The sequence below is a fragment of the Myotis myotis genome, unplaced genomic scaffold (genome assembly GCF_014108235.1).
Source record: "Myotis myotis isolate mMyoMyo1 unplaced genomic scaffold, mMyoMyo1.p scaffold_m19_p_4, whole genome shotgun sequence".
Taxonomy (NCBI): domain Eukaryota; kingdom Metazoa; phylum Chordata; class Mammalia; order Chiroptera; family Vespertilionidae; genus Myotis; species Myotis myotis.
The window spans coordinates 14,016,700-14,033,527 of NW_023416346.1; the positions used below are offsets into that span (position 1 = coordinate 14,016,700).

At 39.5% G+C, this 16,828-nt stretch overlaps 1 pseudogene; it reads right to left on the reverse strand.

Moving 5' to 3' along the window:
- Nucleotides 1-8,604: 8,604 nt before the first annotated feature.
- LOC118654575 lies at nt 8,605-9,050 on the reverse strand (annotated as a pseudogene).
- Between the last annotated feature and the right edge of the window lie 7,778 nt (nt 9,051-16,828).

A 16,828-nucleotide genomic window follows, 5' to 3' on the forward strand; every position in this document is an offset into this window, starting at 1 on the left:
ATTGTAAGTGTAGCATGTCAGGCTTCCTCCAGACACTCTGAGTCAGAATCTGCATTTAAACAAGATCCCCAGGGGGATTTATAGGCATTTTATAGGGTGACCTGCACCACAAATCTATCATTTTTTTTTTTCAAATAAGCTGGTTTATTTTGGAAATCCTGAAACTACTTTTTCATTAATATCTGGCAGCAACTTTCTGGGAAGGGTAAATGCCTTATACCCCCCACCTGGGATTTAATCTGAGGCAGATGTGTAATCTTCTGGCATCGGGCACAGATTAGCTGTTTGGCCATGATGGACTAAGGCACAGGTGAATGGTTCTTGGCAAAAATGCAAGGTGGTTCTTCTGTGGCCTCATGGTGGCTTGCCTGGCTAGTGGCTGTTCTATAGGAAAACTCCTAAGCTACTCTTGGAGTCTGACATGGCAACTGTTGGAGTCTGACTTGGCAACTGCTGTCTTATACATGCAATACTCTCAGACTGCAAGGCAGGCAAGCCCATCAGACTTTCTGCTATCAACATGCCCTCAAGGACACTGCTTCTAGTGAAGGCCAGAGGAAGAGTAGAAAACCTAAGTCATGGACATCCTGAGCTCCAGGACTGGGGTCTCTCACGTGTTTCCTTACTTTGCCTTCCCACGTAGGTTCTTGGTTCTCCCTAAGGTTGAGTTACCTTGGCACCAATCCCTGTGATCTAGGGTTTATTATCACAGCACTTCTCCTAAATATCCACATCACTAGCTTCAAATTGGCCCTTTTACATCTCTGAGAGAGTGACTAGAGGAGTCTGATTGCTTCCAACACAAAGGGCAACAGCTTATAGTTCCTTAGTCTTGATTCTCTAGTTCTAATAATGCCACAAAGGTTATAAAAGTTTGAGTTTTCTAAAGCTGCATCAGTCACAGTAAGGTTTACATAGTGATGTTCTCTCTTGGCATCTTCTATATCACCAGTTCTAACTTTCTCAAAATACTTCCTCTGTTTATGAAACCAAGAGATTGGGGACAGGACTTTCTGCTCCTTGTAAGGTCATTGTCATTTATAACCTGTTGCCTTGTTAATTGCCCATTGTCACCTTCTCATTGTAGGTGCCTCACAGGAATTAAAAATCCATCCAAAAGTTATTAATTGACTTCATCAAATAATGACTAAGTAAATAAGTAGAGTGGGCATCTTAGACTGTGATTAACCTGTTATTAATTGCTCCCCTGGCCTTACCAAGTACAGAAGTCCCAATATATCCTTGGAAACTTCCCAATGCCCAGTTGCATGGGAATTTCCAGGATCCAGAGCCTCCTCAGTGGGAGAGACCTCAGGCTTCATTTCAGTTCCAGCTACTGCTGGTGGAGGCAGGGAAGAAGGAACCCTGAGATACAAGCCAGCCAAGGTCCCACATTTTATAGATGGAAATCCAAGATCCTTACTTATTTAGAGCATGGGAACAAATCAGGCTGCCATGTCTCAGGTGTCAGGCAGAAGGTTTGATAGTTCCTCATTGCATCCTGGGGTAGAGGTGGGCATTTCTGGGAGGAATCAGAATCCATGCCAAACAGAAAATCAGGTCCCCAATATTGAAAAACTGGGGGAACTAAGCCAGTATAATAAATAGTATAATTAGTCTCTCTTTCTCTCTTCACTGCTCTCTTGTTCATAACCTTTAGGCCAGGATTTCCAGGCTCATGTGTTCAAACTTGAGGGCTCATTACATGTATACAAGGTGGGGACATATGTGAAGGGCCATTTCAAACTTCTAACTACCTGGTGGTACATGGTGGCATACTGCCACAGCTTCCCAATTGCTCTAATCTATCAGCTCTGAGCAGCCAATCCAGTACCATGTACAACTCTGTAAGCCACATGATGAAAATGGGAGATTCTCTGAGGGAAAGATCTATTTTTTGGGAAGTCCACTTCTTCAGTAGCCTCCATGATCCCTGCTCTATCCCAAGTCCTTAGGGAAGGCTCTTTATATTCATTTACCATGAGAATGACCCCTGTGCACAAATGACCCACTACTCCTGTAAATAAATAAAAGAAAACCTGATCTCGCCATGCCATAACTTCCATTTCCCCTTATCTGAGCTGTCTTCCCTCTAAGAAATGGAGCTTATGCCATCAAGGCCTCTTATATATCCTTAATACATTCTGGAAACCCACTTAGATAACATGCTTGACACAGAAGGAGATGCCAAAAAGAACAAGACCTGGTCCTTACCCTCTGGGGAACTCATAATCTAGGAATTAAGACAGGCAGACCATAAAATATACTGACTCCAGATAAGGTGCTGGATTGAAGGGTAAGCAAATGAGAACAATAGCAAAAGGAGCTATTAAATCCCCAAGGAAATCAGTAAAAGAAGGATAAAGCAGCTGACCTTGAAGCTGGACCTTGAATACTGAGTGTGAGTTCAGGTGGGGAGATGAAAAGGGAAGTTCAAATGGATGGAATAGCAAGACCAAAGTCACAGTGATGGGAGAGTGAAAATTATGCTCAGAGAACAGTCAGAAGTCCTATATGTCAGCAGGACAAGGTATATAAGGGTAGGAGTATGTGGCAGGGGATGAGACTAATAGGGGGATGTAACTGAGTGTTTTTCTCTTCTGGTCCTATGTTCTGGTAGTTATTGTTATACAACAAACTGTTCCAAAATTAATCGCTTAAAACAACAGCCATTTTATTATATCTCACAATTACATGGGTTAGGAATCCAGGCAGGGCTTACCTGAGTGATTCTTGTCATTGACGGAGATCGCTCAAAGGTATTCAGCTGGAGGATGGGGCTGATCTTCTGAGTACACCACAGCTTCATTAACATGTTTGGTGCCTTGACAGGGATGTCTGGAAGGTTAGGCTCAGTTGGGCCTGTCTACCCAAGCACTTACATATGCCAGACCAGCTCAGCCAGGGTTCGGTGAGCCTGAGGGGGAGGCGGTGAAGGATGTAGAAAATACAGACAGAGAAAATAAGCTGGGACTACATGGATCTCCTGTGCCTGGCCGAGGCTACAGAGAAAGACCCAGACAGCAAGCTGAGCCTTTATTTTATAGCCAGAGGTAAACAAGGTAGTGGCCACCATAGTTACAATGTTTTTGCGAGTTTCACTTGTTTTGGCAGCACTTGCTGCACCTCCCACAGCCCATTAGCTACCCAGATAAGATCTAGGGATTGTCATAAGGTCAAGGTTAATTATGCTAAGAGGGCTGTGCCCTCTAAGCTGGGACTTGTTTGTGGCTTTGCCAACAGGTCAGTCCGAGGCTTAACCCTATAACCCGCTCCCTACCCTTACACATGGCCTTACCAGCACAGTGGCCTCAGAATGATTGGAGTTTTTACATGGCTGTTCAAGACTTCAACAACTAGTGTTTCAATGACTCAGGAGGAAGATGAGTGGTTTTTTATGAACCAACATCAAGAGTGATATAACATCATTTCTTTAGTACTCTATTGGTTTTAGAAGTCACAAACTCACCCACATTCAAATGAGGCAGGTTATATAGACCTCATCTCTCAATGAGAAGTGTATAAAGAATTTGAAGCCATGTTTTAAAACGTCCACAGATGTCTTACCAGAATAAACCAGGCATGGAAGGACCCAAGGTGTTCCTGGATCTTGGCTCTCTCCTTTTTGTGGATCAAAAGTCAAATGAGCTGAACTAGAAGTTAATTCATTACAAGGAATCTGTTCTTGGATAGTAGAATAAAGGAGCTACAGAGTATAAACCAACCCCCTTGCCATAGCTGTCAACACCTAATTTCTTGCTTTGTGAATCTGACATTGACTGTCTAAGGAACATTGGACATGTCTATTTTCTTCTCTCAGCTTTACTTTAAAAAAAAAAAATCTCTCTACTAGTGATGATTCCTACACCACATTTTTGGCGGCATATAGAACCTATAGTATGTGGCCTACAGTGTGATATTCATTGACTGCAATACAGAAGCTCTGGAAGAGTGATACTTGCTCCTGCTAAAAAATTATAATGCATTTTGCATTATTGTGATTACTTGTTACAGTTTTTCTGCCTCTTCTTTGCTGCTCCTCCCTCCAATGCTTGTCAGAATGACTTTCAGGCTCCCTCTGAAAATGCTTCTTTTCTTGTGGCTGTCTTTAATGAAAGCTGAGATTATTTATTTTTTTCACACCTCGCATACCTCAGTATCTACAAATGGTATTGATGACCTTTATGCTCCAGATTATGACTCTTCCACTTCAGGTAAAACAGAATTTTTTAAAAAAGAAACTTTTGTTTAGTATTTGAGTCCTACATCATTTAAGTATACCACATTCTCTTTTTCTTTAATTTTCTAATCTACAGATCTCTTAGCCATTTATTGAGGACTTGGCACCAGGATCACAGTGTTCCTTTGCATCCTAAGTTCTACCATCATGGATGACTTCAGCATCCATATATGTTGCAAATTCATCCAACTTTCCAACTTACCAGTTCCTTAACCCCTTTACAAATACCCTTCTCATTTTATCTCGGATACCCACTCCTGCATTCACACTATAGAACTTATCATTTCCTGTTATTGTTTCACCTCTCGAACCAGTGTTTTAAATTTAAAAACTGAGACAAATTTATCTACCCACTATGGAGTATGCATGTTGAACTGTTATACTTACCTTGTTTTGTCCATTTATGTGCCAGATAGTCCTGAGTCCTGCGCTATGGGAGTGGTATCCTAAGGAAAGAGATATAATTCATAAAATTCATCCCTTTAGTACAATAACATTTTATCCCCTATAGTATATTGAAGTGGATTGTAGTATATTCACAGAGTTATATTACCATCACCATTATCTAATTACAGAACATTTTCATCACCCCAAACAGAGACCTTATGCCCATTGGCAATCACTCCTCATTTCCCCTAAATTCTCCCCTGAGCTGCAGGCAACTACTAAATTTTTTTCTCTGAATTTGCCTATTTAGGATATTTCATATGAACAGACTCATACAATATATGTCCTTTTGTGTCTGGCTTCTTTCACTTAGTATATTTTCAAGATCCATCCATATTACAGTATGTATCAGTACTTTATTCCTTTTTATAGCCAAATAATATTAAATTATATGCCTAGACCACATTTTCTTTACTTATTCCTTTATTGATGGACATTTGAGTTGTTTCCACTGTTTGGCCATCATGCGTAAAAGTGTTATGAACTTTGTGTACAAGTTATTGCACACTCTAGAATGACTAAAATAAAGACACGATCACACAATACAATATACAGATGATGTATTGTAGAATTATACACCTGAAACCTATATTATTGTATTAACCATTGTCACCCAGATAAATTCAATTTAAAAAGACGTCCTTTAATTTTAACTCCAATAACTCTCCCAAAGTAGATAACTGCTTTAAAAAGTTTTCTGCAAAGAAATAGAAGATTGAAAATAACACTAACAATACAAGCATAAATGAGTGACAAGAAAATTGCACCACAAACACTACAACTAATCTGGGAACAAATCCTTTGTAAGCTACATGACAAGTAAATCATATGTGACAAAAAAAAAAAAACTGACAAAAAGTTGAAATTATCAAGACAATATGAAATTTCATCACTATTGTTAAGGATGAACCTCACAATAAATGTATATTATGCCTTGAGATATTAGCAAATTGCAGAGTAAAGCCATCAGTATTTATACAATATTTATAGGCATTAGCTCATATTTATATCATCCTCAAAATTCTTTTTTTTATTATTTAAAGTATTACATATGTCTCCTTTTTCCCCGATTGACCCCACCAACCACTCCCACCCCCCAGGACAAGCCACCACTGCCCCAGTGTCTGTGTCCATTCGTTATGCTAACATGCATGCATACAAGTCCTTTGGTTGATCTCTACCCCCTCTCCCCTGCCTTCTCTCTGAGGTCAGACTGTCTGTTCAGCGTTACCTTGTCTCTGGATCTATTTTTGTTCATCAGTTTATGCTGTTCATTATATCCCACATATGAGTGAGATCATGTGATATTTATCTTTCTCCAGCTGCTTATTTCGCTTAGCATCATGCTCTCCAGTTTCATCTATGCTGTTGCAAACGGTAAAAGTTTCCTCTCTTTTATAGGAGTATAGTATTCCATTGTGTAGATGTATCACAGTTTTTTAATCCACTCATCTTCTGATGGGCACTTAGGCTGTTCCCAAATCTCAGCTATTGTAAATTGTGCTGCTATGAACAGAGGTGTGCATATATCTTTTCTGATAGGTGTTTCTGGTTTCTTGGGCTATATTCCTCGAAGTGGGATTAATGGATCAAAATGGAATTCCATTTTTAGTTTTTTGAGGAAACTCCATACTGTTTTCCACAGTGGCTGCACCAGTCTGCATTCCCACCAGCAGTGCACAAGCGTTCCTTTTTCTCTACATCCTCACCAGCACTTGTCATTTGTTGACTTGTTGATGATAGCCATTCTGACAGGTGTGAGATGGTACCTCATTGTTGTTCTGATTTGCATATCTCAGATTATTAGTGACTTTGAGCATGTTTTCATATGTCTCTCAGCCTTCTATATATATCCTCCTTCAAAAAGTATCTATTTAGGTCTTTTGCCCATTTTTTGATTGGATTGTTTACCTTCCTTTTGTTACGTTGTATGAGATCCTTGTAAATTTTGGAGATTAAACCCTTATCTGAGATAGCATTGACAAATAAATATGTTCTTCCATGCAGTGGGCTTTCCTGTTGTTTTGTTGATGGTTTCTTTTGCTGTGCAGAAGCTCTTTATTTTGACGTAGTCCCATTTGTTTATTTTCTCCTTAGTTTCCATTGCCCTAGGAGCTGTATCAGTAAACATATTGCTATGACATATGTCTTATATTTTGCTGCCTATGCAGTCTTCTAAGATTTTTATGGTTTCCCATCTTATATTTAAGTCTTTTATCCATTTTGAGTTTATTTTTGTGTATGGTGTAAGTTGGTGATTTAGTTTCATTTTTCGCATGTATCTGACAAAATTTCCCAGCACCATTTATTGAAGAAACTGTGTTGACTCCACTGTATGCTCTTGCCCCATTTGTCAAATATTAATTGAGCATAATGGCTTGGGTCTATTTCCGGGTTCTCTGTTCTGCCCCATTGGTCTATAACACAAGGCCAGTACCAGGCAGTTTTGAGAATCGTGGCTCTGTAATATAGCTTGATATCTTGTATTGTGATCCCTCCAACTTTATTCTTCTTTCTCAGGATTGCTGTGGCTATTCAAGGTCTTTTTTTTATTCCAGATTAATTTTTGGAGAGTTTTTTCTGGGTCTGTGAAATATGCCATTGATATTTTAATGGGGATTGCATTGAATCTATAAATTGCTTTGGGTAGTATGGACATTTTAATGATGTTGATTCTACCAATCCATGAACATGGTATGTTCTTCCATTTGTTTATGTCTTCCTCTATCTCTTTTTTCTTTTTGTTTCAGGAAGAGCAATTTTAATTTTATATTAAACATTCTTCCATTATTGTACCCCATATCTTACTGAGTTATAAGAAATAACATTAGCATTAGAAAAACTAGGACGAAAGATAAATGTGGGTAATTATTTAACAAAAATATAAAAAGAAAAATTATAATAGGATTGAACTTGATAAACTTAAATTAATATGAGATAATTTTTAAGCTGTTCATATCAAAGCAAAATTTATTAAAATAATTTAACACTGATTTTTCAGGAAGAAAACTAATTTAAAAATGTTTTTATTTTAAAAATAGGCCTGTGTTCAGCTATAAAATTTCCCCCCAAGCTCTGATATTTTTTTTATTTAGATCTTGGAAGAAAATACCATTCTGTTGGCACAAAATGCAAAAATTTTAATTGTTTTAACCCCAGCACAGAATTTTAAAAACTATTAATGCAGCTGTTCTCAACCTGTGGGTCGCGACCCCTTTGGGGGTCGAACAACCCTTTCACAGGGGTCGCCTAAGACCATCGGAAAACACATATATAATTTCATATTGTTTTTGTGATTAATCACTATGCTTTATGTTCAATTTGTAACAATGAAAATGCATCCTGCATATCAGATATTTACATTATGATTCATAACAGTAGCAAAATTACAGGTATGAAGTAGCAACGAAAATAATGTTGTGGTTGGGGGTCACCACAACATGAGGAACTGTATTAAAGGGTTGCGGCATTAGGAAGGTTGAGAACCACTGTATTAATGGAAAACAGATTAAGGTCATTAAGTGCACAACACTAATTTCTGGCCAGCTTCTGGTATTTTGTTTCTCCCCTAGTTCTCCCAAAGAAAACTTAAATTGACTCTTCAGCAGAATAATCCTCAAATATATTTCATAAGCAAAATGAAAGCTTTTGTTTACACAGTTTTTGGATTTTGCTGTTCCTAATTTTATTCTGGAACTCAATTTTACCCCAAACCATAATTACCATATTAACTTTGTAATGCACAGTTATATGCCATTCAGCAAAGCAGTAGTACACAATCAGGCTCTATTCACCCAGAGCTTAGGAAAAACAGGATTGGTCACACCCACTTAAAAAAATATCTCATGCTATTCACCAATGCTTGGTTTTAGTCTAAGTTCTGACAGTGAAATAACATGGATATATATCTCTAAGTCTCATTTTGATTTTCAAAGGTACGCACAGGAAGTTCTTCACAGCTTTGCTTTGCCCTGCTGGAGCTGAAGATTCTGTAACTTCATAGCCAGACCCATGTTGCCAGTGATTTTCAATTTGCCTTGAAAGAAGGCTGACTGAGAATTCATTTTACCTGTCATTAAAACCATCAAGTCCATTGTGATTGTGCAATCAGCCTTCTTATCTGAGTTAGGAAGCACCGATCCCTTGCCATTCCTCACATCCACACCCAGGTGGCTTCTTTACCCCCAGGGCCATCCTTCACCTTGAAGGCAAAAACACTGCCGATTTTCACAAGCTGTTCCCCTTCCTCTTCAAGCTTCTTCTCAATCTCCTTAAAGACAAGATTTGCTTTAAATCCTTCAACTGTAGTGCTGGTTGGAGCAGCTTCAATTTGATGAGTTCTGGCAGCTTTGGGAAAACCCATCTTGTATTTCTTCTTTTTACACCAGTCCCGTTAGCATTTCTTGCATTGCTGGATTGGTGGTGATAAACTCCCTTAACCTTTTTTGTCTGTGAAGCTTTTTATTTCCCCTTCAATTTTGAATGGTAGCCTTGCTGGATAGAGTATTCTTGGATTCAGTCCTTTGCTTTGCATCACTTTGTAAATTTCTGTCCATTCTTTTCTGGCCTGATGTGTTTCTGTTGAGAAATCATTTGATAATCTAATGGGAGATCCCTTGTATGTAACTTTCCGTCTCTCTCTTGCAGCCTGTAAGATTCTCTCTTTGTCCTGAACATTTGCTATGGTAATTATGATGTGTCTTGGTGTGGGTCTTTTCGGGTTCATCTTGTTTGTCCATGATGGACTAAGGCACAGATGAATGGTTCTTGGCAAAAATGCAAGGTGGTTCTTCTGTGGCCTCATGGTGGCTTACCTCGCTTGTGGCTGTTCATCCATTTCTTTTTGATTCTTACATAAGTTGTTGATTTTTTTTTTCATCTGTTTCTTCTTGATTCTTGCATAAGCTATTGATTTTTTTCCTCCATCCGGTTTATGCACTCTAGGACCCTTAATCTGAATTCTTTTTCTGACATGTTGAATGCCTTTTTTCACTTAGCTGCTTTTCTGGTGAGTCCTCCTCGTCTTTCCTTTGGGGGTTTCTTTGTCTACCCATGTTTTATCTCACCAACAGATTTAGATGTTGAGTCATACAGGGGCTGCTCCTTGGGTGGCTGTGGCTGCTCGGGCTGCAGTTGCTCCTCGGGCGGTTGTGGTAGCAGTTGCTCCTCAGTTGGCAGCAGCTCCTGTGGTGGGTGCTGTTCACAGCCGTGGTGGCTCCTCTGGTTGGTTGGGGGGAGGCTTCTCAGACAGCTGCTGTTCCTCAGACAGAGGGTATGCTGATCACGAGGCTGCTGTTCCTTGGATGGGGGTGGGCTACACACGTAGCTGCTACTCCTTGAACTGGGGTGGACTGCTCACATGGCTGATGATCCTTGAATGGGGGCTGGCTGCACACTGCTGTTGTTCCTCTGATGTGGTAGGCTGCTTGTGAGGCTACTTCTCCTTGGACTTGGACAGGTTGATTTCAAGTCTGCTGCTCCTCGGATGGGGGTGGGCTGCTTGCACAGCTGCTGCTCTTTGGACGGGAATGAGCTGCATGCGTCGCTGCTCCTCCTCTCCAGGTGTCTGGTTATGTGGCTTGCTCTCTAGCACTTTAGCCAGACTGGATAAAATTCACCTTAACAAGACATGACTCAAGGGGAACAAAGCATGAATGTACTCATGACACCGATAATCCCAATATAAGTGACCACCTGAGAAAAGAGAATTAGGGGAGAGAAAAGAGAGTACAAATGATACCTAAGAGAGAGAGAGAAAAGAAAAAAAAATATAGGAGAGAAAAGAAAAAGGAGTGTGTGTGTGTGTGTGTGTGTATATATATATATATATATATATATATACATATATATATACATATATATTTTCTTTTCATATATATATACATATATATTTTTTCTTTTCATATATATATATATATATATATATATATATATATATATGGAGAAAACACCACAGAACCAATAGATAAACCAAACAAATACAAACACCAAACACCCAGTAAATAGGGTGGGGGCAGAATCTGTAGAGGCTGAGCTGATATACAGGAAATAAGATTAAGAATTGGATAAATATGGAGAGGACCTCACTTCAGTATAGCAGAGGTAGAAAAGGGATGAGTGGATAAGAAGAGATAGAAAGGGAACAAAATAATATATTTACAAAAAAATTGATTTTAAAAAATGGTATAAAAATAAAAAATAACAAGTAAAAATAAAATAAAATTGAATGATGAAAAAATAATGTGAAAAAAAGTAGAAAATAAAGCAACGAACAAAAAAGAACAGAGAAAAAAGCAAAAAAAAACCTAATAAAATAATAATAAAAAAATAAAAATGAAAACTTGAAATGTCATTCCTTTGGCTGGCTTAAGATCCCAGTTTTCTGGAGTGTCTGTTATTTTTTTTTTCTGTTGCTGGGACTGAAGGCCCCTCTTAGGCCAGACCCTGTTAACTCCCAGGGACTAATTAGATTTGTTTAATCCTTCATACCATTCAAGGTGGAATCTGGGTGTGGCTGTATTCCTTGCCTGGGGGCTGGAGGGAGGAGTTATATCCTCAGGAGAAAATGGCTGCCCAAGTCCTGGGCTCAGGCATGACTCAGCACTCAATTTGCTGCCACCTCTCCTGGACCCTCTTCTCTCCCCAGCCTCTTCCCAGATTCCACTCATCCGCACCTTCTCCCGCTCCTCAGCACGGGTGAAGGTCTGTATCCAAAATGTCCTATGAACAGGGTTCAGTGAAAACAAACAAACAAATGCTGGCCGCAGAAACGAGGAAGACTGAGTCTCTGTAAGCTCCTCTCTTACTGGCACTGCATGGTCTGGTCAGCGCTTCAGGCTGCCCCCTTTAGGCTCCGTCCTCCGTAATTATGGAACCCAGATCTCAAATCTTCCGGAGCCAATAGTCTTGCAGATTTCCTTTCCTCAGTCAGGGGCTGTGCCTGTCCCAAGGGATGTGGCTGGGTGTCGCTCGGTCTCCCTCTGACCCCTAGGCTCAGAGATCTGGTAAACTTTCCTGCCCTGGTCCCTGGTTTTTACCTTTCCAGGGGAACTCTGCCCTTCCCGGCTGCAAACTGTCTCACCAGCTGAATATACTTCGTCAATTCGGGGGTGGATGTTATCTGTTTCAGCTGCTCATTCTGTTTGCTCCGGGACAAGCCTTGGGACGTGCCTGCCTATTCCACCGCCATCTCATCTCTCCAAAAGTTGGAAAACTCATCTTGTAGATCGTGACAACTACAACTCCTCCAATGCCTAAATTGTGCTGCAGAGCAACCTTTGCACCAGGAACTTGTCTTTTTCTGGCTTCCCCTTGCAGCTGCCAGCAGAGCTCTGAACACTGACCCTCTATCTCCCTTTTTTTCCCCCCCAATGTCCTATAGTTTTCTGAGTATAAGTATTTTACCTCCTTAATTAAGTTTATTCCTAGGTAGCTTAATTTTTTGGTGTAATGGTAAATGGGATTGTTTTTTCAGTTTCTCTTCCTGAGAGTTCATAATCTATAATAATAAGAGTATAATATGCTAATTAAACTGGACAGCCGAACAACCTTCAGGAGGCAAGCCGCTGCAGCTGCGAGGGCCAAAGCAAGCCACTGTGGCTGAGAGGGCCAAGCCCCTTGCATGAATTTTGTGCATCAGACCTCTAGTTTGTTGTATCAAAAAGCCATAGATTTCTGGGTGTTAAATTTGTATCCAGCTACATTACCGAATTCATTTATTAAGTCTAGTAGTTTTTTGATGGAGTCTTTAGGGTTTTCTATGTACAGTATCATGTCATTTGCAAATAAGGACAGTTTTACTTCTTCTTTTCAATTTGGATGCCTTTTATTTCTTCTTCTTGTCTGATTGCTATGGCTAGCACTTCCAGTACTATGTTGAACAGAAGTGGTGAAAGTGGGCATCCTTGTCTTGTTCCTGTTCTTAGGAAAAATGGTTTTAGTTTTTCCCACTGAATATGATGTTGGCTGTAAGTTTGTCATATAAGGCTTTTATTATGTTGAGGTATGATCGCTCTATTCCTACTTTGCTGAGAGTTTTTATCAAGAAAGGGTGTTGGATTTTGTCAAATGCTTTTTCTGCATTGATTGATATGATTATGTAATTTTTGTCTCTCAATTTTTTATGTGATGTATCACATTTATTGATTTGCAGATATTGTACCATCCTTGTATCCCTGGAATAAATCCCACTTGGTCATGGTGTGTGATCTTTCTAATGTAATGCTGAATTTGATTTACTAGAATTTTCTTGAGGATTTTAGTATCTATGTTCATCAAGGATATTGGTCTGTAGTTCTCTTTCTTTGTGGTGTCTTTATCTGGTTTTGGAATTAGAGTAATGCTGGTTTCATAGAAAGAGCTTGGAAGTGTGCTCTTTCTTGAAAGAGCTTGGAAATTCTTCTTGAATTTTTTGAAATAATCTGAGGAGGATAGGTTTTAGTTCTTCTTTGAACGTTTGATAGAACTCCCCTGTAAATCTGTCCAGACCAGAGATTTTGTTTGCTGGAAGATTTCTTTATTACTGCTTCAATTTATTTGGTAATTATCAGCCTATTCAGGTTTTTTTATTCTTCCTGATTGAGTTTTGGAAGCTTGTATTTTTCTAAGAATATATCCATTTTGTCTAGGTTGTCCAGTTTGTTGGAATAGAGTTGTTCGTAGTATTTTTTCATAATCCTTTGTATTTCTGTGGGGTCGGTTGTTACTTCACCTCTTTCATTTCTGATTTTTTAATCTGGGTCCTCTCTCTTTGCTTCTTGGTGAGCCTGGCTAGAGGTTCATGAATCTTGTTTATCCTTGCAAAGAACCAGCTCTTGGTTTTATTGATCTTTTCTATTGTTTTTTGTTTGTTTGTTTGTTTTGCATTTGGTTTGGCTTGGTGGTAATAAACTCCCTTCGCTCTTTTTTGTCTGTGAAGCTCCTGATTTCACCTGCTTTACTCTGTGCTTTTTCTGTTGCTCTCTTTCTAATTCTTTGAGTTGTGTGGTTAGATAATTTACCATTTTTCTTGTTATTTCGAGGTAGGCCTGGAGAGCTATGAACTTCCCTCTCAGGACTGCCTTCACTGTTCCCATAGGTTTTGAATTGTTGTGTTTTCATTGCCATTTGACACCAGGATGCTTTTTATTTCTTTGATCTCTTTGGTAACCCAATCATTGTTTAATAGAATGCTATTTAGCCTCCACATGTTCAATTTTTTTCATTGTTTTTATTGTAGTTGGTTTGTAATTTAATGCCACTGTGATAAGAGAAGATGCTTGATATGATTTCTATCTTCTTGAACTTGAAGAGACTTTGCCTGTGTCCCAATATGTAGTCTGTCTTTGAAAATCTCCCATGTGCACTTGAGAAGAATGTATGTTCTGTGGCTTTGGGGTGAAATGTTTTGAAGATGTCAATTAATTCCATCTGATCTAGTGAGTTACATTTAGGATTGATGTTTCTTTGCTGATTTTTTTTTTTAATTTTTTTTTAAAATATATTTTATTGATTTTTTACAGAGAGGAAGGGAGAGAGATAGAGAGTTAGAAACATCGATGAGAGAGAAACATTGATCAGCTGCCTCCTGCACATCTCCTACTGGGGATGTGCCCGCAACCCAGGTACATGCCCTTGACCGGAATCGAACCTGGGACCTTTCAGTCCGCAGGCCGATGCTCTATCCACTGAGCCAAGCCGGTTTCGGCTCTTTGCTGATTTTTTGTTTAGAGGATTTATCCAGTGGTGTCAATGGGGTATTAAAATCCCCTACTATGACTGTATTGTTGTCAATCTCTCCCTTGATATCTTCCAGATGTTTTTTTTTTTTTTTTAAATGTATTTGGGTGCTCCTGTGTTGGGTGCATATGTTTACCAGAGTTATATCCTCTTGTTGAATTGCTCTCTTTTGTTTTATGAAGTGGCCTTCCTTATCTCTTGTTATGGCCTTTACTTAGAGGTCTATTGTCAGATATAAGTATTGCTACCCCAGCTTTTTGTGTTGTTGTGTGTGTTTTTTTCATTTCCATTCGACTGAATTTTTTTTTCCATCCCTTCACTTTCAGTCTGTGTGAGTTCTTTGTTTTGAGGTGGGTCTCTTGTAGACAGCAGATACATGGGTCATGTTTTCTTATCCATTCAGCTACTCTGTCTTTTGATTGGAGCATTTAATCTATTTACATTCAAGGTTACTATTGATAGGTACTTGTTTGTTGCCATTTTTATTCTTTATGCCTGTCTTCCTTCTCCCTTTCTTATTTCTTCTTTTTACAGAAGTTCCTTTACCATTTCTTGCATTGCTGGCTTAGTGTAATAAACTCCCGTAACCCTCTTTTGTCTGTGAAGCTCCTGATTTCACCTTCAATTTTGAATGATAGTCATGTTGGGTATAATATTCTTGGATTCATTCCCTTGCTTTGCACCACTTTGTATATTTCATTCCATTCCCTTCTGGCCTGATGTGTTTCTGTTGAGAAGTCAGTTGATAGCCTAATGGCAGATCCCTTATAGGTAACTTTCTGTCTCTCTCTGGCAGCCTTCAAGATTCTTACTTTGTCCTTGATGTTTGCCAATTTAATTATGATGTGTCTTCGTGTCGGTCTTTTGGGGTTCATCTTGTTTGGGACTCTGTGAGCTCTTGGACTTGTGTGAGTTTTTTCTTCCCAATATCAGGGAAGTTTTCTGTCATTATGTCTTCAAACAGGTGTTCTATTCCTTGCTCAGTTTTCTCTCCTCTGGCACCCCTATTATGCGGATGTTGTTTCATTTCATGTTGTCCCAAAGCTCCCTTAGGCTCTCCTCCTGCTTTTTAAGTTTGTTTTTTTTCTTCCAATTGCTGCTCTGCTTGGGTGTTTTTTACTACCTTGTTTTCTAGCTCACTAATGCGGTCCTCAGCTTCTTCTAGTCTATTGATGGTTTCCATTATGTCCTTTATCGCAGCTATGTTATTCTTCATTTCTTCTTGGTTCTCCTTCATTTCCTCTTCATTCCTACACATGTTGTTGAACTTGTCTTCCATCCTTTTCAGTGTCCTTATGACCATCACTCTGAATTCTTTCTCTGACAAATTGCTTGCCTCCATTTTGATTACTTCCTTTTCTGGTGATTCCTCCTTTTCTTTCATATGGGGGCTGTTTCTTTGTCTCCCTATTTTTGCTCCTCTCAAGGTGTCTGATTATGTGGCTCACTCTCATTCTCCAGGCATCCTCTGTCCTTTCCGCCATGGACTGTCTCCCCAGCTGTGTTTAATTCACCAATTCCAGGTGGATATTGTTAGATTCAGCTGTTTCTTCTAATTGCTCTGTGAGAATCACAGGATACATCCACCTATTCAGCCACCATTTTGTCTCCCCTGGACAAATTTTGTAGGAGCCTGCGGCTGGGGAGGCTGGAGTCTTGGTGTTTGTGGGCTTGCATCTGAGGCAGTAGGTCCTTAGTTGGTGTGGCTATAGGGTCCTGGGTGGTGTCTGAGGTCTCCCTGTGTGGAGGTGAGGCTGGGCTTTCATTCACAGCTGCTCTCCCCTTCAAGATGGCACAGTCTCTGCAGCAGAGCCTGCCATCCTGGGAGAGATTGCAACGGTAGTAGAGGCTGCCCAGCTAGGGGAGCCTGTTCTGCAAGCCCCCGACAGTCCTGCAGAATATAACTGTCCCTCACTCACACACACACACACACACACACACACACACACACACAAACGCCCCACATGTCCATGCACTCCTCTATTGCTCCCTCACTCACTTACACTCTCTCCCTCACTGTCATCCTGTTGGCCGCCGTCTTCTACAAATAGCTCAAAATTCTTGATTTAAATGTTTTATAATATAGATGTGCAACATATTTATAATACAGAGATTGTCTAGTGGCACATGTATATGAGTTATAAATGAATATTTGTATATATATTGGGGATAGTTGATCAAAGCATTTAACTGATGGGATGGGAAATCACCAAAGTTTGAAGATCACTATTTTAAAGCACAGACCTGGAGTTATGTCCTAACTGAACCACTTATTAGATAGTTCACTTTGAACAAGTTATTTAACCACTCTGTGCTTGTTTCCTCATCTGAAAATTAGAATATTCAGAACCTCTATTTCATGAACTGTTTGTGAGGATTAAATGACATAATTTAATAGCACATTAAATAGCACAGTGCCTGCAT